General features: G+C 39.4%; 1 protein-coding gene across 1 annotated transcript in view; it reads left to right on the forward strand.

Annotated features, from left to right (window-relative positions):
• Positions 1-23,571, forward strand: part of LOC114645984 (polypeptide N-acetylgalactosaminyltransferase 18) — a 771,561-nt gene that overhangs the window by 396,752 nt on the left and 351,238 nt on the right. The gene's annotated exons all lie outside the window — the stretch shown is intronic.

Here is a 23,571-nt window from a genome sequence, read left to right on the forward strand (position 1 = left end):
TTCATTCTAACCCTTTTCTTAATTAGTGACCTGCTTTTGTTGCTAATTAACTCCTTTTCCTTTCATTTTAAATGACTGTTTTTTTAAGATTTGTTCCCCTGAATTTCTTCATCGTTCCTCTGAATTGCTTCATTTCTTTCTTTAAATGGCACCCAAACAGAAATGAGATGTGAAGTAAGTGAGCCAAAAGAAGGCCAACTAAGTCAGGGCCTCAAACTCCAACCAATTTCACTCCAACCAGTTTCTTAATTAAGAGCCGAGTCTTGTTGTTAATTAAGCTCATTCTTTAATTCCATGGCTTGTTGCTGCTCTCATTATTTAATAGCATACAGTTCTGAAATTGTTGATTTTCTCTTTTCTAAGACCATTTTTAAAATGTTTTGTGGACCTGAGCAGACCAGTATTCCTGAGACCTTCTTCTTTCATTATTTTCAGATATTGTATGATGGTCACAGTTTGCTGGTCACTTTTTGGCTCATTTTGTATCTCATTATTGTTTGGCCGCTAATTAAGGAAAAAGAAACAATTGCGGGGTCTGACTCTTCAAGAGTAAGTCAGTTAAAATGAATTCAAAAGAAGTTAATTAGCAGCAAAAACAGGTCACTCATTAAGAAAAGGGTTACAATGAAAACCAGCAGCCACTGCAGTCCCTCCATGACCGGAGTTGGGGATCCCTGGTCTAATATAATGAAAGAAAAACACACATTTCCTTTATGTGTCCCGTTCCACCTTTCACACAGAGAAAATGAAAAGAATTAAACTCGGCTCAAATCTCTCATCACATTGCATTTTGCGTTTACAAGTATAATGTGAGTGATTTGTCCCACATCCAGCTTGAATGGCACAATTCAACTCCATGCAAAGTGAAAATCAGACATGAGCTGCAACAAATGCTCTGCAAGCTTATATAAAAAAGAAAGGAACACAGAGTGTCACAGCATGTTTGTCCCTAAACTTAATTAACGTGGAACTGTTAATAGTATTTAAGAACAGAACAATGTTGAAATATATTTTGCTTTTATGTGAAAGTTTAAAATATATTTTTTGTGAAAACTATACAAGAATGGCTTGGAGACATGCACGTAAGATGATAATATACGTGTATCTAGCTTCTATAATTTTAAACAGATATATTCAAATGGTACATCAGAAATATTGAATATCTATTCTTAATTTTTGGGTGACAAACCTACTACAAACAAAAGGGCTCATCTCACAGATGATACATCAATGACTGTGTTCTGTTTCAAGTCTTACTGTGGAGATGGTAAGGTATCTAAAATATATTTCCATTATTAAAAAGCACTGCCTGTTTCAAAATAGGTTAAGTGTCTGGGAATTACAATTACTAGGATACTTAAAGATATTTTTAAGGACAAGTTTGTCTGATGGGAAGCACTAAACAAGATGTCAATAGATAGAAACTCTTCACCCCCCTCTAAGCAAGCAGAGTTAATAAAGCTAAAAATCAAAATCCTCCATAAATGTTTTGTTCTTGTTTTGGAGTTTTCATATAATAAATCCTTTTTTAAAAAGATTGAAACCATTACTAGTTCATTTATATAGAAGGCAAAAAAGGCCATATATTAAAATCTCATCCTTTACAAGGATCAAAAGCAGAAGGTGGCCTGGCGTCGCCTGACTTTCAGATATACTACTGGATTGCCGATATTTGTAATTTTGAGACATACGCTCCTGTCTGGTTGGATCTGGAAGGAAAGTCTTGTAAGAAGTCCCCTGTGTGTGATCTGGTCATTAATAATTGTTGCCAATTTACTAGTAATCAGATTGTGCTTCAGTCCCTCAAAATGTTGACCCACTGGAGAAAACACTTTAAGTAAAACCAAGCTTTTCAGGGTAACAAAATATGTAGAAATCATTGCAGGGGTCTTTAGCAGAGACCAAAAGTAACGGTTTAAGAGTATAACCACTAATGATAAAGGAAAAACTTGAACAAAACACAAACATCTAAATATGCATACATGACACAGCTCAGCAAGACTCTTAGTTTAGTATACTGAGTGCTCTGTATGTCAGCAGGTGGGCTTCTCATATGATATCAAGGCAATTATCCCATTGAACATCTTTTCCAAACCTTTGTGGGCGAGTCCAATTATGAAGTGAGTATAGCTATTCGGTTTTTAAATGGCTTATTTGAAGTGGGTTGTTTTTCTTCAGGGTATTTTAGCCTGCAGTTAAGTCTGAAAGTCACATTTTATACAATTTAAACGTACAAGAATGCTAAAAGTGAGACATAAGTCCTCTGTTCATGCTGGCCTGGCCTGGATTGTTCTTCGTTTTGTCGGCCTCTCATAGAAGGTCTTGTGCTTAGTTCACTTCATCAGTACCTTGGAAAGACTGGCATATCGACATTACATGAAAACCAAGAGAATTCTTTCAACCATGCAAAGCTTGCAAGCTCATAGTTTTCTGAGGAGTAGATAACATGTTTTGAATGTTTTATGGTATGAAAACCAGTTGTCACCTTATATATCTGTCCAGGTTGGATATTAAACACTTTCCCCATCCACTTAATACATGTCTAACACATTCAAATCATGAAAAATGCCACGTAAACTTCAGCCCTGTGTAGAGAAAATAAAAAGGAATGGGGTTGATGCTTATGAGTGCATTGCTTTATTCAGACCTTCCAGCTCTAAGCCCTCTGAAATAAGCTAAAATTCTCATTCCATGCTTTGCAATTCAAGAGATATGTTGCTTCAGGCATTTTCAGTGCTGTAATGCACTAGCACAGGGTTAACATCAGCCCCAGTGAATAATATCAATGTCCTCTACAGTGGTCTGGAGTGTGGTGTTCCCCACCGAATTTTGTTGGATTTCAATGGCTACCTTAATGAGGTGCAAAAGGCTCCTTAGTTGTTACGTCTTCCTGACTTTTCAAACAAAATCATGATTGAAAAATTTCTTAAGGTGGTGGTGAGCATGTCAACTTTAGAAAACTGATTGTCTATTTATGTTCAGGGCAAATAAAATGGAAACAAGCAGGGGAGAGTAGATCTAGCACATCTACATACTTTACTGGAGAAGGCCATGAGAGATTATACTTCTAAAACTTTTGTGTTGTATGTCTTTGTATTCATAACTAACAAAATACAGTTGCTGTTTTGATCATGTGTGTGGATTATGTTAATGAAAATCCAAGAACATTTGTAAAATTCACTTATTCTTGAAAATCCTCTTCCATTTTTTTAGGGTAAGCCACTCCTTAAAGGAAAATGTTGACACAGGCCTAGCTATAAATCAAGTTAAAGCTTCAAGTAGGCAGCCATTCTCTTCCCTTTTTCTTTGTCAATGTTTCTTTTTTTTTTTTGTTTTCTCTGAATGGAGACACAAACCAAATTGCATTCTGAGATAAATCAGCAACATTAGTTAGTATATAATGTATCACTGACATAGTGTTTTCAGTCTTGAAACAAATTTGAATTCTGATATTCTCAGTACGTTATTTCACTTAACATGCAGAAAACCCGATTTTTGTGTCACAGATAGGTGAAAAAACTTTCAAACAAAACGCCAAAGGGTAAAAAACAAACCCTATCTATACTATTAGTGTATTAATGGGTCAAGTAGCTTTAGCTTTATGATTATATACTAATACATTATTTCCAATCAGATGCTGATGTTGAAATTTATTCAACTCCATGGTATTTCCTAACCTTGTTAGTTTAGTGCCATCTACAGATCTAACAGCATTGTTTGCCACATTTTGGTTAAAGTCATTCATATAAATTAAAAGGACTAGTAGTCCTAGTGGGGCTCTTCTTTAGAGATCTCTTAATTCTAAAAAGCACTGTCAGAATATAGTCTTTTTTTCTGTGTTTGAAACAATTCTAAGCCCATCTGTACGCTGCACATTTAATCCCCACTCTTGAATGACATTTGATTTGTAGGAAATTTGAATTAACAGAAGTAATGGTATATTACAATTTATATTATATCTGGAAACAATTCCACCTAGGAGAAGAATATTGTTTCTTACAAGAACAGAAGTCTGTAAAACACCGTGTTTTACCTCAGGGAGTTATGGGTCAATGTTCTGGTGCTGCACATGCTGAAATAATGTAATGTAATCCAAGAAATGATTTTTAACCCAAGTACATTTTTTAATATAAAACAATGCAGATCAATAAACTGTTTAAAATTACTGGTATGCACATTCATCAAATGTTATAATTTAATATCCTTGGCCATCTTCTTTATCTGTCATTTACTACCATCCTTCTTGTATTTGCATGCTGCTTCATCTAAATTAATTAATAGCCTGAAGCGCTCTCAGAATGCTGCAATTGCACCGAGTCCTGTTCAGGGTTGTTTCCAGCCTTGCACCCTAATCTCCAGACTTCCCTGGCTCAAAACTGGATTGTGTTTAGATAGATAGATAGATAGATAGATAGATAGATAGATAGATAGATAGATAGATAGATAGATAGATAGATAGATAGATAGATAGATAGATAGATAGATAGATAGATAGATAGATAGATAGATAGATAGATAGATAGATAGATAGATAGATAGATAGATAGATAGATACTTTATTAATCCCAATGGGAAATTCACAGATATGCAGATATTGTCAAAATAAAACATTTAATAATATACTGTTTCAAATATGACCACCATTACATTCTTTCCTTTTGTCACAATTGTTCATTCCTTTAGTGTGATTATTATGCTCTGTGGTGGGCTGGCACCCTGCCCGGGGTTTGTTTCCTGCCTTGCACCCTGTGTTAGCTGGGATTGGCTCCAGCAGACCCTCGTGACCCTGTAGTTCGGATTTAGCGGGTTGGTTAATGGATGGATGGATGGATTATTATGCTTCATTCCTATAAATTGTATAAGGAAATATTCACAGGCAAAGCAACTCTGATTTTTTGATACTAAGAGTTAGAGAACTTTGCCAAAAGTGCTGAATAAAATTAAATGAACTTTTTACTCAAATAATAATGTGCCCATGCAGGAACCTTCTGAGAACTGTGTGTGAAAAAAGATCCAGGTAAATTATGAAGCAAGTACTATGTCATCCACAAATCTCTTCATTCTCAACAGACTCATACCCTGCTAATCAGTGCATTCTGTTTTGTCATTCTTCCCGTGCAGTGGGATGGTAAGGGCTGTAATAAAGGCGCTCTGTTGCGCCCAACCTGGCACAGACTCACACGGGGCACGTGTAAAAATAAAACAAACCCTTTATTTTCTTCACCTGTGGGGCACGCCTTCCCCGTGAACCCCACAGGCACAACACAGTCCAAAATAGCACAAAACAGCAATACACTCCCTTCTGGTACCACCACTCCTCCTGTCTAGCTTCGTCCTCCTCCTCCTGACTCTGGCCACCAAGTGGTGGTTGCTGGCCCCCTTTATAGCCTACCCAGAAGTGCTCCAGGTGCGTGATCACCTGTTTCCGGTTGCACTTCCAGGCGGGGCTGAAGACTCGTCCAGCCAGGCTCAGGGACACATGCAGCACCCCCTGGCAACCACCCCAGATCCCAACAGGGCTGTGGAGAACTCCATCTCCCATGGAGGCCTGTGGGAAGCTAAGGCACCACCGTCAGCCAGGGAGGCTGCCACCAATTGTCCTGGGAGAGGTATTGAGCAGCCCATGGTTGCCCTCCCGGAACATATATTGAAGGGGTGTCCTGGCCGGGCATGGAACCCAACCGTCCGCCACAGGGCTTGAACCCAATCTGGTGGACATTGTTCTCTATTCATAGATTTTATTGCACAGCATGTGCATCATTTACAATAAACATTCTCTTAATGTCTGTAACATTGTTATGTTATCCTCTCCTGGTGCCTACCTCACCTTTAAGTTAACTTCCACTTTGGAGTGGTGGAGTGTAAAACAAATGAGCAATATCTAGCATAAAGCTGATAAATATTTTGTATATCTTGTAGGGATGAAGGCTGTGTAACCAGTTGTGGCTTTAGCACATTTATGACTCTACTAGATCAAATATCATTTTTATTGAGCCATCTGTGGTGGGGATAGAGGTAGTTAACCAAAGGGGACCAGGTATAGGGGTACTTTATATGGCTTTAGTTTGTAAGAGCTTACAAGTCCAAACACCCCCCCCATCCCCCCCCCCCCCCCCCCCCCCCCCCCCCCCCCCCCCCCAACCAACTGGAAGAAATGCTAAACTGGAGAGCAGGTATGAAAAGTTTGTATAGCTTTTATCTGTGGCACCTCTGCAAGAGAACCACCTTTTTCAACCCTTGCAAACATATGCAGTTTTTAATATCTGGAAAAGATTTGGGATTAAATTGCTCAGAGATCTTTATATAGACAACATCTTTGCATCCTATGAACAATTACTTTCCAAATTTAACTTTCCAGCCACACATTTCTTTCACTATCTTCAAATTAGGAACTTTGTTAAACAGAACCTGCCCTATTTTCCTCATCTTGCACCCTCGTCCACACTGGAAAAAATACTGCTCAATTTCAGGGACTTAGACACCATCTCTGCAATATATAAAATTATTTTACAGTCCCTCCCTTTCAAAGATCCAAGAGCACAATGGGAAAAAGATCTTTTAATCAATATATCAGAAAAGGAATGGAAAACAGCAATGCAGAGACTTCACTCGAGCTCCATATGCGCAAAGCATACAATTATACAACTCAAAATTATATATCAAGCACATCTGTCTCGCCTAAAACTGTCCAAAATGTTTTCTGGTCAAGATCCAACCTGCGAACGCTGCAATCAAGTCCCAGCCTCACTGGGTCACATGTTTTGGGCCTGCACCAAATTAACATCATTTTGGACCAAAATGTTTAAGTGCCTCTCAGACAGCCTTGGTGTCACAATCCCTCCTAACCCATTAACAGCTGTGTTTGGTGTTCTTCCAGATGGGTTTAAAGTGGAGAAGGACAAACAAACTGTGATTGCATTCACTACACTTTTGGCATGCAGACTTATTTTGCTGAACTGGAAGAATCCTAACGCTCCTCTTTTAAGTCAGTGCGTAACTGATGTTTTATACTATTTGAAATTGGAAAAAATCAAATATACAGTTAGAGGTTCTGTGCAGAATTGTTTTTAAAACCTGGCAGGATCTAATCAATAAAATTTTAGAATAAGCTCTTAAAGCACCGAGGAAGCAATTATCTCCGCATCTCTTTTTCCTCTCCATTCATCTCTACTGGCCTATTAAACTCATCAATTTAGGTATGTTTACAAGCCTTAAGTTTTACTCTGTTGGCCATGCTCTCTCTCTCTGGGGTGGGGGTCGACTTGTTTTCTTTGCTTCCTTTGTTTTTTTTTCAATCCTATTATTTGTAAAAACTGATTGATTTGTATGAATTATTACAGTAAAATTATAAATAAAATTTAAAAAAAGAAAAGTTTGTATACCTATTGGTCTAGTCATACTAAAATAGGATTGGCTGAACCAATGGAGTTGCCTGCATTCATTGGTCCAGAGGTATGCCAAAGAAGTTGGACCAATATAAGACTCACCCTCCCCTCAGTCTCTTCTCTCTTCTGGCATCTCTAAAAGCCTTACCAATGTAGAAGAGCTATACTGTCTGCCACTCCATGTACAGACTAAGCTGGATCCAGACAAAAGATAGAACAAAATAAAAATTCCACCTGGTAGCATGTCATCTAAATTGTATAATATTATTTTATCAACACTTCTATTTCGATTCTGCTTCCATATATTTGGACATATTATCTGTAATACATGAATAAATGTCTAATTTAAACTCCTCTGTGTTCTTTTACACTGTTTAATTGCATGAGATTGTAATCATAAAAGGGAAGGGGGAGAAAGCGCTGAACTACAGTACCTGACTGTGAGATAAGTATATTGGATTTGGGACATTCTGTTAAAATCTACATAATAAAGAGGAAAAAAGGGGAGAATAGGGTCATCTAGGACTCTAATACAACAAAACACACTTCTAAGGAGAAGAATTGGGGTTTGGTATGTTTGACAGACACGGACTGCTGCAATAAATTATTCCATCCAGGGCCACACAAGTCACAGCAGGCATCAAGCGCGGGGCAGGAACAATCCCTGGATGCTCATCATTACCACTGCACCACGATGCCCCCACATGTTTCATATACGCTTTAATGAATTTCTTCATGAAAATGATATCAAGTATACATCTTAGTATTCTTAAAATGTTCAGAGAGCTCTAATATCATACATGTAATGTATTCTGTTTGGCAATCACTGCCTGCACGCTCCTGTCAGCGTATTAGAAAGCCCATTTAAGAAGCATGTAGCAATTATTGACTGGGTCAGGCAACACATACCTGTAGAATACAAAGCATTTAATATGCTACTTTAATTATGATGGGATTTGAGAAACTCTAGTAAATTAAACACTGATTTTCAGGTTAAGGTTACGACGTTCTACTTTAATGACAAAATAAACTATGAGATTATAGTGGACATTTCAACTTTAATCTAAACATAGACCTTATGTCCTTATTTTTTTTTCTTCTCCGTAGCTCTAATATGTTTCCGTATGACACTCAGACACTCACCTTTTCACGTTGACTTTGACATCTGACCACTTATTTCTTGAAATTCTTCTTCTTCTTTTTTATATGTGTTTTACCATTTTCTTTTAACAAAACACTCAATGGAAGGGGCTATTTATATTATTTATATAACTTGGTTCCCAAGTTCAATCCTGGAAGACCCCTGTGGCTGCAGATCTTTAATTTCAACTGATTTTACAGTCAGTACATCATTTTTGCTTCTAATCGATTGCATTGTTTGGTGAAATGTCCTTCTTTATTCTCTTATTCTGAAATGTTTGTATTTTTGTCAAAACTTGAAATACTCAAGGTTCCTTTGCTATTTTCCTTCTTTCATTTACTATTTTCTTTAGAGTTTGCTCCCTTAATATTATTCAAAAGCTGACAACTCTGTAAGTTAATGGAGACTGTCTGAATATATATTGTTTAGTGTATTTTGAAATAAGATCCAAAAAAAATTTTGTAGACAAGTACTTTTATCAAAGAAATGACTGAGTTTATCTTCAGGACATCATAGTGGCATGGTAACTAGCACTGTTGTTTTGCAGCTCTGGGAAACTGAGTTCAAAGCCCACCCTATTCACTGTGTTTGTTAGATGTATTGCGTTGTTCCTGAGTCTGCATAGGTTTTTCTCCAGATAGCCCAGTTTTCCTCCCACACTCCAACTGTCAAGTAGTTATTGTTATTTCTTTTTATATGGTCATAATATTTATTCAAGCAACAGACAAAAAGTGTAAGTGTTAATGGAGACTTTGAAAAGAAAATCTTAAGGCAGCAGAAGTCTGTACACATTAGTCTTTAACTTTTTATCAAAACCGTAAAAACACTGAACTCATTCACAGTCATTACTAAAATAATCCTTTCTTTGTTTCTTTTATTGTTCCTAGCACCAAAACTAAAATTTTGCACAAAATCATTGTCAAATTTAATTGCAGAGTCTATACTTTAGCTGTAGGCATCACTTTTTTTTTATTTTGAAGCTGATCTCAAACTCACACAACGCTCTTTAAAGCTGATGCTTTTTAGGGGTAGTAGTGGGGGCCATTGTCTTCACAAAAATAACAATAAAATTATACAAGTAAATTGCCATCATCCATCCTTCTGTTCCATAAACACTTTTCCTGACCAGGGTTGCGGGTAAGCTGGAGCCTATCCCAGCATGCATTAGGTGCAAGGCAGCAGTAACACCTTGACAAGATGACTATCCTTGGATGGAAGTACAGTAAATAACCAACAGTTCATAATACAAAAATGAAGTACAGAACATCAGGACATTCACAAATGACAATTTATTATATAAAAACAAGATACTGAGTTGTAATGCATATAGTACTAGGGTGTTGTACCATGTTAGCCATTATGAATGTAGTGAGAAGTCAAGTACAATGACACCTTTTTTTGGATAACTAAAAAGATTGCAATATGCAAGCTTTAGAATCAACTCAGGCCCCTTCTAGAAATAGCACAAATCATGTACTCTTGGGATCCTTACATCAAGAGCTGAGCTGTAGGCTGATTGGAGACTCTGGACTAGTGTGGATGTGTATCAATGACAGACTGACATCCCATCCAGTGGCTGTTCTGATTCTAGCCAACCACAACACTAGGGCTGGATTAGCAGGCTTGACAATGGATGCATCCATCAATAAACCTTCACTGAAGATAAAGGCAAGGTAGCCAGAAGTGCACAGCGTGTTATGTCAGCGGTGCAGTGATTTAAATAGCCAGTGTCACAACCCCAAAAAGCATCCGAAATTACAGATAGATAAAACAAAAGCGTGAATTGTTAAAGTTTACTTTGTGGTTTCTTAGTTAACGTTTTGAAATTGTGTGATAGTAAGATTGACTGTCTGGTATTGACCCTTTGCTTTGATTTAAGACTATCTCCTGGTGACAAAATAATAGATTAGTTACAGTACGTGTCTCCTCATTGTAGCATAGTGAAATGGGGTCCTTGCTCATACCCCAGTGGGGATGCAGTCCTGAGGGTTGCAGTTAGTGATTTATATATTTCAGCACTGCTTTGATATTTTTACTGGTGACCTTCTGACTAATTAAATGGAAGTGTTCACAGACAACTTGACTAACAGCATCTGTCCATGTTTGAACAGTATTTTTTTAATATTTCATATACTTTTTTGACCATTTGTGTATGTTTTGTGATGTTTCACTTACTGTATATAACCAAGCGCATCACATAAAATAATATATATGTATAGATGTAGTAAGGGTGACAGCAAGAAGGGTGCTTGGCGTGACATCTGGAAAGAGGAAGGAGGAAAAGGAAACCTGGTGGTGGATTGGGGAAGTACAGGAGAGTATACAGAGGAAGAGGATGGCAAAGAAGAAGTGGGATAGTCAGAGAGATGCAGAAAGTAGACAAGATTACAAGGAGATAAGGTGCAAGGTGAAGAGAGAGGTGGCGAAGGCTAAAGAAAAGGCGCATAATGAGTTGTATGAGAGGTTGGACACTAAGGAGGGAAAAAGGACCTGTACTGATTGGCTAGACAGAGGGACCAAGCTGGGAAAGATGTGCAGCAGGTTAGTGTGATAAAGGATATAAAGATGGAAATGTACTCACAAGCGAGGAGAGTGTGTTGAGCAGATGGAAAGAGTACTTTGAGAGGCTGATGAATGAAGAGAACGAGAGAGAGAGAAGAGGTTGGATGATGTGGAGATAGTGAATCAGGAAGTGCAACGGATTAGCAAGGAGTTAGTAAGGACAGCTATGAAGAGGATGAGAAATGGAAAGGCCGTTGGTCCAGATGACATACCTATGGAAGCATGGAGGTGTTTAGGAGAGATGGCAGTGGAGTTTTTAACTAGATTGTTTAATGGAATCTTGGAAAGTGAGAAGATGCCTGAGGAGTGGAGAAGAAATGTACTGGTACCGATATTTAAGAATAAGGGGGATGTGCAGAGCTATAGTAACTACAGGGGAATAAGATTGTTGAGCCATAGCATGAAGTTATGGGAAAGAGTAGAGGAAGCTATGTTAAGAAGTTAGGTGATGATTAGTGAGCAGCAGTATGATTTCATGCCAAGAAAGAACTCCACAGATGCAATGTTTGATCTGAGGATGTTGATGGAGAAGTTTAGAGAAGGCCAGAAGGAGTTGCATTGCATCTTTGTGGACCTGGAGAAAGCATATGACAGGGTGCTTCGAGAGGAGCTGTGGTATTGTATGAGGAAGTCGAGAGTGGCAGAGAAGTACGTAAGAGTTGTACAGGATATGTACGAGGGAAGTGTGACAGTGGTGAGGTCTGCGGTAGGAGTGACGGATGCATTCAAGTTGGAGGTGGGATTACATCAGGGATCGGCTCTGAGCCCTTTCTTATTTGCAATGGTGATGGACAGATTAGACAGGAGTCCCCGTGGACTATGATGTTTGCTGATGACATTGTGATCTGTACCGATAGTAGGGAGCAGGTTGAGAAGACCCTGGAGAGGTGGAGATATGCTCTAGAGAGGAGAGGAATGAAGGTCAGTAGGAACAAGACAGAACACATGTGTGTAAATGAGAGGGAGGTCAATAAGAATGGTGAGGATGCAGGGAGTAGAATTGGCGAAGGTGGATGAGTTTAAATACTTGGGATCAACAGTACAGAATAATGGGGATTGTGGAAGAGAGGTGAAAAAGAGAGTGCAGGCAGGGTGGAATGGGTGGAGAAGAGTGTCAGGAGAAATTTGTGACAGACGGGTATCAGCAAGAGTGAAAGGGAAGGTCTACAGGATGGTAGTGAGACCAGCTATGTTATATGGGTTGGAGATGGTGGCACTGACCAGAAAGCAGGAGACAGAGCTGGAGGTAGCAGTTAAAGATGCTAAGATTTGCACTGGGTGTGACGAGGATGGATAGGATTAGAAATGAGTACATTAGAGGGTCAGCTCAAGTTGGATGGTTGGGAGACAAAGTCAGAGAGGCGAGATTGCGTTGGTTTGGACATGTGCAGAGGAGAGATGCTGGGTATATTGGGAGAAAGATGCTAAGGATAGAGCTGCCAGGGAAAAGGAAAAGAGGAAGGCCTAAGCGAATGTTTATGGATGTGGTGAAAGAGGACATGCAGGTGACGGGTGTGACAGAGCAAGATGCAGAGGATAGAAAGATATGGAAGAAGATGATCCATTGTGGCAACCCCTAACAGGAGCAGCCAAAAGAAGAAGAAGAAGATCACATAAAATAATAGTTTATACTTTATTTAGGAGAGGGATAAATCAACACAAGTGAAATTAAAATGTTAAAGAATATGTTTGTCTAGGAAACATCTGTGACACTGAGTTTTGCATTAACCTAATATTTAAGACAATATGATATTTTGAATTCTGGTTTTGATCATGTCTATTCAAACAATCACAATTTTGTTTACTGTCAATAAATAATTTCTTCTACTATGATTATTCTAATTGTGTAATTTTTGGTCCATTGGTTTATGGATAGGTCTATTCGTAATATCACAGTAATAAATTTCAACTTCAATGAAAAGCGCTGTCACAACTTTAAGAATGTTTTCAGCTTCAGCTGAAATTAATAAACTGCTTCTGATTGCCTTTTAATGGTAATGAATGGGCATGACCCACTATTGCATTTATTTTTAAATAAAAAAAATTAAAGCTTGCATGACTTATAAGAGATACAAAAATATAAAATTGTGAACACTGCAGTTCACTGCTTAAACTGTATTGCTCATCTGTGCAAATGAATGCTAACGCTCTTTCTTTTAAAGTTGATGGACAAGAGTACATTAACATATGTGGTCCATTTATGTTTACTGGTAGTCCAGTACTGTGACTTAGTAGTTAATGTTGCTGTATCAGAGCTCCATAATCCTCGGTTCAAATAGCAGCCTAGATCCTGTCTGTGTGAAAGTTTAACATACGCCTCTTGTTCTCAAGGATGTTCTCCAAGTACCTACCACATTCCAGAGATTTGGACATTAGGCTGACATGTGACTCTGAACTGACCAGATGACAGCAAGAGTGCAAAGGCTTTGCACCACAGCAACCCTACATTGGTATAAACGGGCTGCAAAAGTTATTTCATGTTCCTGGTAAATTAGGCAGAGTTGTCCTGAAGAGTTTAATTTTATACACATATAGTAACATTTATTTAAACATTGTTCAGGCATTGGGTATTCATTTAACCACTGTTTTTGCTATCTCCATCCATCCATCCATTATCACACCCGCTATATCCTGACACAGGGTCACGGGGGTCTGCTAGAGCCAATCCCAGCCAACACAGGACGCAAGGCAGGAACAAACCCCGGGCAGGGTGCCAGCCCACTGCAGGGCACACACACACACACACACACACACGCACACACACACACACACACACACACACACACACACACACACACCAAGCACACACCAAGCACACACTAGGGACAATATAGGACCTAACCAGCATGTCTTTAGACTGTGGGAGGAAACCAGAGCACCCGGAGGTGCTATCTGTTAATTTTAAAATCATAATTGTATGTTTCAAGGTGATTTCACACAGAGCTCTTTCTCTTTCTAGATTGAAATGTCAGCTTTAACTGGGGTCACAAACTCGAACAAGAGCCATAGCAAGGTTTGGGGAAGCCACCCACATACAGTGGTGTGAAAAACTAGTTGCCCCCTTCCTGATTTCTTATTCTTTTGCATGTTTGTCACACAAAATGTTTCTGATCATCAAACACATTTAACCATTAATCAAATATAACACAAGTAAACACAAAATGCAGTTTGTAAATGGTGGTTTTTATTATTTAGGGAGAAAAAAAAATCCAAACCTACATGGCCCTGTGTGAAAAAGTAATTGCCCCCTGAACCTAATAACTGGTTGGGCCACCCTTAGCAGCAATAACTGCAATCAAGTGTTTGCGATAACTTGCAATGAGTCTTTTACAGCGCTCTGGAGGAATTTTGGCCCACTCATCTTTGCAAAATTGTTGTAATTCAGCTTTATTTGAGGGTTTTCTAGCATGAACCGCCTTTTTAAGGTCATGCCATAGCATCTCAATTGGATTCAGGTCAGGACTTTGACTAGGCCACTCCAAAGTCTTCATTTTGTTTTTCTTCAGCCATTCAGAGGTGGATTTGCTGGTGTGTTTTGGGTCACTGTCCTGTTGCAGCACCCAAGATCGCTTCAGCTTGAGTTGACGAACAGATGGCCGGACATTCTCCTTCAGGATTTTTTGGTAGACAGTAGAATTCATGGTTCCATCTATCACAGCAAGCCTTCCAGGTCCTGAAGCAGCAAAACAACCCCAGACCATCACACTACCACCACCATATTTTACTGTTGGTATGATGTTCTTTTTCTGAAATGCTGTGTTCCTTTTACGCCAGATGTAACGGGACATTTGCCTTCCAAAAAGTTCAACTTTTGTCTCATCAGTCCACAAGGTATTTTCCCAAAAGTCTTGGCAATCATTGAGATGATTCTTAGCAAAATTGAGACGAGCCCTAATGTTCTTTTTGCTTAACAGTGGTTTGCGTCTTGGAAATCTGCCATGCAGGCCGTTTTTGCCCAGTCTCTTTCTTATGGTGGAGTCGTGAACACTGACCTTAATTGAGGCAAGTGAGGCCTGCAGTTCTTTAGACGTTGTCCTGGGGTCTTTTGTGACCTCTCGGATGAGTCGTCTCTGCGCTCTTGGGGTAATTTTGGTCGGCCGGCCACTCCTGGGAAGGTTCACCACTGTTCCATGTTTTTGCCATTTGTGGATAATGGCTCTCACTGTGGTTCGCTGGAGTCCCAAAGCTTTAGAAATGGCTTTATAACCTTTACCAGACTGATAGATCTCAATTACTTCTGTTCTCATTTGTTCCTGAATTTCTTTGGATCTTGGCATGATGTCTAGCTTTTGAGGTGCTTTTGGTCTACTTCTCTGTGTCAGGCAGCTCCTATTTAAGTGATTTCTTGATTGAAACAGGTGTGGCAGTAATCAGGCCTGGGGGTGGCTACGGAAATTGAACTCAGGTGTGATACACCACAGTTAGGTTATTTTTTAACAAGGGGGCAATTACTTTTTCACACAGGGCCATGTAGGTTTGGATTTTTTTTCTCCCTAAATAATAAAAACCATCATTTAAAAACTGCATTTTGTGTTTACTTGTGTTATATTTGACTAATGGTTAAATGTGTTTGATGATCAGAAACATTTTGTGTGACAAACATGCAAAAGAATAAGAAATCAGGAAGGGGGCAAATAGTTTTTCACACCACTGTATTGTGTATCCTGGCTGCAAAATTGAAAAAACAAGTGAAAAAACTGGTGTGCACAGATCAGAGTCCAAAACAGAACTGCCCTCCTGCAGAGAGGAGTGAGGTTTTATAGGGAGTCTTGGGGAAGTGGCATTGTCCTCGGGGCCAGGACAGGAAGTGATGTGTTCAGAGTTGAGGCACCAGAACCTGGCAGGATTTCCTGGAAATGGTCTGCAGGGAACTCAGAAAGAAAGTTAGTGCACCCCGCTGCCCCCTTGTCGGGTGAGTCAGTACTATTCTCTAAGCCCTTTAGCTGCCTCCTACTCGCACGTGTGTGGCACTGGCCAGTATTTCTTTCTAAATAAAGATGGATATTAATACATTAACCTTAACAAATGGAGCAATGCAGTTAAATCCAGAAATTACCATGCATCTTTAATGCTTTGTTTTTGGGTGGCACAACCACGTGACTTGTTCAATGACAGAACTAGGATTCTGTGCTGATTCTCCAAGGTTTCTGTATGACACTTTTATCTTTACTTTGTGCTTATAGTGATGACCCCTAGGGAATCTTATTTCCTCCCACAGTCTAAAGATATTCTTTTTAGTTGACTTCCTATATTCAGTGATCCCTGGACATATCCACATAAAAAATGCAGTTGGAGAAACCAAATAGACAAAAAAAACTAGCAGTGAAAAGTATTCTCAGTTGCATTGCAAACAGCCCCCTGGCATTCAGTGTCCTGTATATCATATATTCTGATTTTGTAATTTGCTTTGGCTAAAGGCATCTGCCAAATAAGGCATAATATTCATGGCAGGTCTTCTTTTCTACTACTGCATGATATAAGACTTTAAAAATGTATTAACATACTGGGTTTTTTTTGTTTCATTGGTAATGTAAGGGGGCGGCACGGTGGCACAGTGGGTAGCGCTGCTGCCTCGCAGTTGGGAAACCTGGGGACCTGGGTTCGCTTCCCGGGTCCTCCCTGCGTGGAGTTTGCATGTTCTCCCCGTGTCTGCGTGGGTTTCCTCAGGGCGCTCCAGTTTCTTCCCACAGTCCAAAGACATGCAGGTTAGGTGGATTGACGATTCTAAATTGGCCCTGGTGTGTTTGTGCGTGTCCTGCGGTGGGTTGGCACCCTGCCCGGGATTGGTTCCTGCCTTGTGCCCTGTGTTGGCTGGGATTGGCTCCAGCAGACCCCTGTGTTCAGATTCAGCGGGTTGGAAAATGGATGGTATTGTAAGGCTGTAAAACACAAATATTGATTATTACCTATTATATATTTACAGAATGTCTGCATTTCTCTTGAACCATTAAACTGTTTCCATATACCAAAACATCCATCTCTGCGGTTACTTTAAACAATCACTGCATGCATTCTGTATGTTTCAATATACTTTTTCCTGTATTTGCTTCCACTTTTTCTGATAAAGCAGCCACTTCCTGTAATAGTTCTTTAATAATGCTAAATTTACAAAATACATTAAAATAACCAAACTCAAGAGGGTAAAATGGAATACAACTCCTGTTAACACACTTTAATGAAAAAAAATAGAATGCCAGTTACATAATACTCTTGACCATGGACAGTAGTGAATTGGATTGTATACCATGAATATATTTGCTGTAAAATCTCTAAGTACAGTCAATCTGTTTGCAGCATTTGTGTATGCCATGTGATATGCAGCTGGGGGAAAATAACTTCATGGACATTTAAAGATTATTTTAATATTATTTACTGCTTTTTAGCAGTAGCCCATGCTAGTCCCAATTGAAACCCACTGTATCAGAAATTTGTTGTCTTTGTTGTCCATTTTTGGATGGAGTGCACATTTAGGGAGAGCAATCTAAATTCACTTAAGGGTCCAAAATAGTTTTTCTTGTTTTACATTGTGGAGAGACAGCCCCCGGACACAGACAGACAGACACCAGGATGTCCAAAACACACACGTTTATTTTATATAAGCACCACAATGCCTTAGTCTTCAACAACTGTCTCTCTCTCTCTTTCTCTTTCTCTTTCTCTGACCTCCACTCCCCTCCTCACAAGCTCCATCTCCTTCCTCCTCAACTACTGGAGGGAGGCGGCCCCTTTTATAATAACACAGATGGGCTCCAGGTGCTCCGTCCGACGACACTTCCAGGTGTGGCGGAAGTGTCAGATGAGCACCCAGAAGCACTCCGGGTGCCCCTGGGATTTCTTCCGGCAACACTTCCTGGTGTGGCGGAAGTGCTGCCATCCAGTGTTCCATAACTGTCCGGTCACCCCCTGGCGGTGGCTACGTCCTCCCATAGGGATGAGCTTCCCAGCTTTGTTCCAGTGGCCCACCAAGCAGACCAGGGCGGCTGCCCTCTCATGGCCCAGCTAAGGTATTGTCCCTCTCATGGACCATCCAGGCGTCCCGGCTGGGTAGGGTCCCCAGTCTTCTGCCACAACATGTTTAGCATTAAGGGCTGGTACATGAAACTGTGCTGGACAGATTTGTACAAAATATTGCCAGTAAGAGCTCACCACTGATCTGTTGTCTCCTCTACTGGCATCAGTGTGAGTTTAATATGCTCTTCATCTTTTCTACTAGTTCCAGACAGGGCCAGCTCTACCATATAGGCAAATTAGGTGGTTGCCTAGGGTGGCAAAGTTTTCAGCCATCTTGTGGAGAGGGTATTTTATTTAAGTAAAATTCTTGCAGCCAGAGGCAGTGGGATGGGGGTGGCTCTGCGATCTGCAATAATATGTCTAGCAGTTGCCTTTAAAACTCCATTGTTTGGTCACGACATTTTTACTTTTGCCTTGGGCAGCAAAAAGCTAGAGCCGGCCTTTGCTCCAGACAGTCATGCTATGGGATTGTGATGATTACCTGAGATAACTGCAAATGTGGATAGACTGACATTATGTAGTACAGGTCTTTTGGTATTACTAACTCTGCTTTTTCTTTGCATGTACTTCTTTCTATAGTATATGATGACCTCTAAATGAAGCTGCTGGTTCATACCTTGGGGACAGAGAGTAGACAAGAGCTCATCAATAAAGTGCTTTCAAGACCTGGGAATATGAAATTGTCAATCAGAGCTGTGTAGTATTCGAAGTATTAATGTATGGACCATTCTGGTCTGTTCTCACCTTTCCTATCAGAGACTATATATTTCTAAACTGTACTACTTCTGTACTTTAGGACTATTATTTTTAAATTTTTCTGTACTATTTCTATTTCAGTGTAATTGGAAACTATACATTTTGCAACAAAACCATTAATGTGAGGTATAATACAGGCTGTCCTGCGGTGGGTTGGCACCCTGCCCAGGATTGTTTCTTGCCTTGTGCCCCGTGTTGGCTGGGATTGGCTCCAGCAGACCCCCGTGACCCTGTGTTCGGATTCAGCGGGTTGGAAAATGGATGGATGGATAATACAGGCTGGAAACTGAATGATTAAATTCCTGTTCAATCGGCAAAATGCATTGGGGAATTTTAACAGATATGACAGTGTGATATGTTATGTCTGCTACAGGATGTATTCTGTTAATGAATTGCGGCTGTGGATCTATTGTCATTTATCTTTGTTGTACTAGAAACGCATGTTGTAGTCTACCATCTTTCTCTTTTTGTTTCGCTGTGTGAACAGCACATTTGCTAGACCCTTCCATTGCTCATTAGGAACGTAAAGTTTACTTTGTGCTTTTTAGTGTTTTGAGTGTGGTACTAAGATAACAAAATCTCTTCAATTGGTTATTCACATCACAAATCATTACACTGTTCATTTCCATATCACTGGCTTCAACATATTATATTTTCATTCTGAGTCATGATTCTTAGTATTTGTAGTAGTTTATCTCTGTGATTCTAGAATTTTACAATGCCATAAACTGGTATTTTCTACTTTTGCAATCTTTAGTATATATTACCTATCAATTTTATTTCATTTTCAGTCTTTAGTCATATTTGCATTTCTTTCAGCTATATCTGACTGCAAAGCAGAATGATGTACATGGTTTGTACTTGCATCCCTTTACTGAAGCAGTTCTCTTAGCATCTTGAGTCAGCAATCCATCTATTCGGGCAAACACTAGTCATGCGACTGTATGTTCGGTCCTTTAGGATCATCCACTGTAACCCATTTGCACTGCTGCTTGCCATTTATATATGGCGGAATCAAGGGTTTGGTGATTGCTCACCAATAACAATGATGCCCATAGACATTCTGGCGAAAGCATACAATGACTTTTAGATGTTTTCCAATATGATTGGACATTTCATGATCATCACTGGCTGCAGCTCGAAGCGGGGTGCCACCATCGAGAGAGATGTGGAGAGCACTGGTAGTTTGTTCCAAACATCTTGGAGAACTTACCACTGATCTTCTGTGGATGTAGGCTTCCTCACATCCTTCTGTCTCTTCATGTAATCCCAGACACACTCAATGATGTTGAGATCAGGGCTCTGTGGGGGCCATACCATCACTTCCACGACTTCTTGTTCTTCTTTACGCTGAAGATAGTTCTTAATGACTTTGGCTGTATGTTTGGGGTCGTTGTCCTGCTGCAGAATAAATTTGGGGCCGATCATACGCCTCCCTGATGGTATTGCATGATGGATAAGTATCTGCCTATATTTCTCAGCATTGAGAACACCATTAATCCTGACCAAATCTCCAACTCCATTTGCAGAAATGCAGCCCCAAACATTCAAGGAACCTCCACCATGCTTCACAGTTGCCTGCAGACACTCATTATTGTACCGCTCTCCAGCCCTTCGATGAACAAACTGCCTTCTGCTACAGCCAAATATTTCAAATTTTGACTCATCAGTCCAGAGTACCTGCTGCCATTTTTCTGCACCCCAGTTCCTATGTTTTCGTGCATACTTGAGTCGCTTGGCCTTGTTTCCACATCGGAGGTATGGCTTTTTGGCTGTAACTCTTCCATGAAGACCACTTCTGGCCAGACTTCTCCAGACAGTAGATGGGTGTACCTGAGTCCCACTGGTTTCTGTGAGTTCTGAGCTGATGGCACTGCTGGACATCTTCCGATTTCGAAGGGCAATGAGCTTGATGTGTTTTTCATCTGCTGCACTAAGTTTCCTTGGCCGACCACTGCGTCTACGATCCTCAATGTTGCCCGTTTCTTTGTGCTTCTTCGAATGAGCTTGAACAGCACATCTTGAAACCCCAGTCTGCTTTGAAATCTTTATCTGGGAGAGACCTTGCTGATGCAGTTATAACTACCTTGTGTCTTGTTGCTGTGCTCAGTCTTGCCATGACATGAAACTGTCTTCCACAACCTCACCTTGGTAGCGGAGTCTGGCTATTCCTCACCCAGTTTTAAGCCTCCTACACAGCTGTTTCTGTTTCAGTTAATGACTGTGTTTCAACCTACGTGTGACATTGATGATCATTAGCACCTGTTTGGTATAATTGGTCGATCATACACCTGACTACAATCCTACAAAATCCCTGACTTTGTGCAAGTGTACCTATAAGAATTGATGCTGGCTTGAAGGCAAAAGGTAGTAAGTAACACCAAATATTGATTTGATTTAGATTTTTCTTTAAAAGAAAATCATTATTTATATTTCTGAAAGCATACTTTGTTTACAGCATTTTTTCACACCTGCCTAAAACTTTTGCACAGTACTGTATAAATACCTGGGAGTCCAGCTGGATGATAAATTGGACTGGACTGCCAATACTAATTCTCTGTGCAAGAGAGGACAGAGCTGGCTATACTTCCTTAGAAGACTGACGTCCTTCAACATCTGCAATAAGATGCTGCAGATGTTCTATCAGACGGTTGTGACGAGCACCCTCATCCACGCAGTGGTGTGCTGGGGAGGCAGCATAAAGAAGAGGGACGCCTCACGCCTGGACAAACTGGTGAGGAAAGAAGGCTCTATTGTAGGCAATGATGGAGAATCCACTGCATCCACTGAACAGTATCATCTCCAGACAGAGGAGCAGCTTCAGCGACAGACTACTGTCACTGTCCTGCTCCACTGACAGACTGAGGAGAGCATTCCTCCCCCACACTATGCGACTCTTCAATCCCACCCGTGGGGTAAACGTTAATATTATACAAAGTTATTGTCTGCCTGTATACCTGCATTGTTATCGGCATTGTTATCACTCTTTAATTTAATATTGTTCTTTATCAGTATGCTGCTGCTGGAGTATGTGAATTTCCCCTTGGGATTAATAAAGTATCTATCTATCTATCTATCTATCTATCTATCTATCTATCTATCTATCTATCTATCTATCTATCTATCTATCTATCTATCTATCTATCTATCTATCTATCTATCTATCTATCTATCTATCTATCTATCTATCTATCTATCTATCTATCTATTGGTTATATCACCCCCAGTGGTGGCAGCTCAGTTCCTTTGGCATGATGTCAGGAGTTGCCTTTGGCAATGTACAATCAGTCAAGGCGTCTTATGGAATGACTCACATCCCGAATGTTGTAAAATGGACTGCAGTGCCAGTCTCCATTAGGTTCTCTTTCTTAAAACATTATAATTTTCAAAACAATGTAGTGTCTGTCATTAGTGGGTAATTAAAATTAAAAGCCTTTGATACCAATCTTATACAGTGGATGACTGTATTATAGATAGATAGATAGATAGATAGATACTTTATTATCTATCTATCTATCTATAATACAGTCATCCACTGTATAGTCAGCAAGCCTAAAACTGAATGAGGTGTAATGGACCTTTCTTTAATGACAATGTGTGACACTTATTATACTATTAATAATTCAGCCCAAGACTGCCATCTACTGGGATGTTGATATGAAAAAATATAAAATAAATTCTGAAACATAATCTTCCCCATATGGTAAGTTACAGCTAAAATGAAGGCTTTTTATTTTCATGGCTAGCAGCTGAACATGGTACTCTGGTTTCTTTTCACATCCCCAACAAATAAATGTTACGCTTCTCGGTCTTTGTGAGAAATTGTGTCTCAGTGTGCCCCGTGACTTGTTGTCAGAATAACTTATAGCTCCCATTGATCCTTTTAATGGATCAGTATATAGATAGATGGATTGAGTATAAATAATTTAACTTCCAAAACAAAGGATTAAAGGCCCCTGCTCAGTGGGAAAACTTGTCTCACAAATCTAGCAGACCAGAACATAAAAAATAATAAAAAGAAGGGATTTTTTTTTATCAATACATCACTAATTGAAGTGTCATTAATCAGGCAACATTTTTATCGTCATTTATGAAAATTAATTAGTGAAAATATAAATAAGATCAAAATTTTAAAAAGCTGTCTTAACAATGCACAAAACAGAGACAGAACCAAGCACAAAGTCAACATGCTGAAGTCAAAACCAAAAACCATCATGACATTGATGCAGGAAAAACAAAGACAATTTTTCTTCGTAGTATACAAGGTGGTGAAGTAACTCATAAACTAACACTTTTTATTGGACTGACACTGCACGGTATGTCTCTTCTTGTTCTCAAAAAAATGTAACAAGGGAGCTCAATTTGTCACCTATTTTTCTACAAAATGCTACAATATTACATTTTAAACATGTAATACTATTATTAATAAAAGTAAAGCAAAAATAAAGGTAAAAATAATAAAATGAAGTTCAAATGGAAATACAAATAAATAAGTAAATAAATAAATAAAACCAAAATTAAAATAAACAAATGTCCACTCTGGTTTAATAACCTAATTTGTGTTTTCTTACAAAGAATGGCATAGCAGTAATTTTAGAAGAAAATAAACCAGTGCCTCTTTCTTTCTGACTGTGTCTCTTTTTTGTCTTTGCGCTTAACCTATTGAGAGTAACACCAGTAAAATCAAACATTATCCCCATGTACACTAACATGCTT

Source organism: Erpetoichthys calabaricus, chromosome 2, assembly GCF_900747795.2.
Source record: "Erpetoichthys calabaricus chromosome 2, fErpCal1.3, whole genome shotgun sequence".
NCBI lineage: Eukaryota > Metazoa > Chordata > Cladistia > Polypteriformes > Polypteridae > Erpetoichthys > Erpetoichthys calabaricus.